The sequence below is a fragment of the Colobus angolensis genome, unplaced genomic scaffold, assembly GCF_000951035.1.
Source record: "Colobus angolensis palliatus isolate OR3802 unplaced genomic scaffold, Cang.pa_1.0 Scaffold21, whole genome shotgun sequence".
NCBI classification, from domain to species: Eukaryota; Metazoa; Chordata; class Mammalia; order Primates; family Cercopithecidae; genus Colobus; species Colobus angolensis.
The window spans coordinates 4,380,500-4,382,981 of record NW_012115266.1 but is presented as its reverse complement, the minus strand read 5'-3'; positions in this window follow the sequence as shown (position 1 = coordinate 4,382,981).

Sequence of the window (2,482 nt, the reverse complement as noted above, 5' to 3'; positions counted from 1 at the left end):
AAGATAGTCCGTCATAGACACACCCCCACCTCTGACGGCATCCAAGCCAGAGAGAAGCCTGGCTTCCCTAAACCCTGACTGAAATCACTGAACATGGGCACAAATCCTCCTTTAAGTCCTTTCTAGCACCTTCTTACTGAAATGCCCCAGAGTGCAGGAGTAATATGCCCAATTTGTTCAACTGCAGATGTATTCCTGGTGGTCTTTGGCTAGAGTGGCAGATTAATTTAGAAAAAGGCTTGCTTTAGTTTTCTATCACGAAATACATAATTCCATTTATTCACATCTTCTTGGATATCCGTACAGTTGTGAGGTTTTGTTCATATATAATAGTTATTAATACATATTGTAAAGTTTATTTCTTCCTAGATTATATTAATAATTGTTTGTATTAAAAACTGAGGGGCTGGGCATGACTGGTTCACACCTGTAATTCCAGTGCTTTAGGAGGCCAAGATGGGGGAGGATTGCTTGAGGCCAGGAGTTCGAGACTAGCCTGGGAAACAGAGCAAGACTCCGTTTCTACAAAGAAAAAAATGTTTTAAAAATGAGTGGGGCACGGCGGCATGTGCCTGTAGTCCCAGCTACTCAAGAAGCTGAGGTGGGAAGATCACTTAAGCCTAGGAGTTTGAGGCTGCCATTCAGGCCACAACTGCACCGCTGCACACCAGCCTGGGTTACAGAGGAAGACCCTGTCTCTAAAAACCAAAATTGGGGCTTTTATTTTTTCTTTTTATTTTCTGACTGATTTTTTTTTTTTTTTAATCTATAGCAGGGGGTGGCAAACTTTTTCTGTAAGGGGTCAAATAGTAAATATTTTAGGTTTTATGGACCTTATGGTCTCTGTCACAGCTACTCAACTTCACCATTATAGCATGGAAACAGCCATAGACAATACATACATGAATGAGCATTGTTGTGTTCCAGTAAATCTTTGCAAAAACAGACAGTGGGTTGGATTTGAACCACAGGCCATATTTTTCAGACCCCTTGTCTGTAGCAAACCTGTTGATTTTTATATGTTAATTTTTTTTTTTTTTTTTTTTTGAGACGGAGTCTCGCTCTGTCGCCCAGGCTGGAGTGCAGTGGCCAGATCTCAGCTCACTGCAAGCTCCACCTCCCGGGTTTATGCCATTCTCCTGCCTCAGCCTCCCGAGTAGCTGGGACTACAGGCGCTCGCCACCTCTCCTGGCTAGTTTTTTGTATTTTTTAGTAGAGACGGGGTTTCACCGTGTTAGCCAGGATGGTCTCGATCTCCTGACCTCGTGATCCGCCCGTCTCGGCCTCCCAAAGTGCTGGGATTACAGGCTTGAGCCACCGCGCCCGGCTATATGTTAATTTTCAAACTAGATATCTACTGAATTCTTTTGTTCCTAATGATTTTTATTTTATTTTCTTAAGAAAATAAAATATTAGCCAGAATTAGCCACCTCTCTCTCAAATAATGATAATTTCACCTCATCATTACATCTTCTTTTTGTTTGTTTGTTTTCATTATACCTTGTAATTTGTTGTTTTTTTTTTTTTTTTTTTGAGACGGAGTCTCGCTCTGTCGCCCAGGCTGGAGTGCAGTGGCCGGATCTCAGCTCACTGCAAGCTCCACCTCCCGGGTTTATGCCATTCTCCTGCCTCAGCCTCCCGAGTAGCTGGGACTACAGGCGCTCGCCACCTCTCCTGGCTAGTTTTTTGTATTTTTTAGTAGAGCCTGGGTTTCACCGTGTTAGCCAGGATGGTCTCGATCTCCTGACCTCGTGATCCACCCGCCTCAGCCTCCCAAAGTGCTGGGATTACAGGCTTGAGCCACTGCGCCCAGCCTTTGTTTTCTTTTCTAATTGCTTTGGCCAGTACTTGCAGAACAGTCTCTCAAATGTTACTGCTATCAGAGGACAACGTTGTCTTTTTCCTGAAACTTTCATGGGAGTGCTTCTGCTGTTTCACCAATAATCATGAAACTGCCTTTTGACTTATTATATACATCTCATTAAAGCTGTACTAAGCTTTTAAAAATTGGGAGTAGATGTTTGATCTTACTTTTTATTTTTATGTTTTTGGTTTTGCAAGTTTCCCATAGTCTGGATATTAGTAATTGTATTCCTATACTGTCAAGGTAATCTACACCTGTATTTTCTGTAATTACACCTAGAAGCTTAATTCGATTCTTTGGGGAGGGGAGGGGTCAAGACTACTTCATGGGTGGTTTTTTATTTTTCCCTCTTTTGGTGAGGTTAGCAGCCATAGATGATCATTGCCTTGATCCTTTAATTCATTAGAGGTTAAAACACGCATGCATGCGTGCACACACACATACACACACACACACACACACACAGAGATATTTCTGGGCCAGAGTCTCACCTGGTAGCCGAGGCTGGAGTGCAGTGGCACGATCTCGGATCACTGCAACCTCTGTCTCCCGGGTTCAAGTGATTCTCCTGCCTCAGCCTCCCGAGTAGCTGGAATTACATGCGCGCACCACCACGCC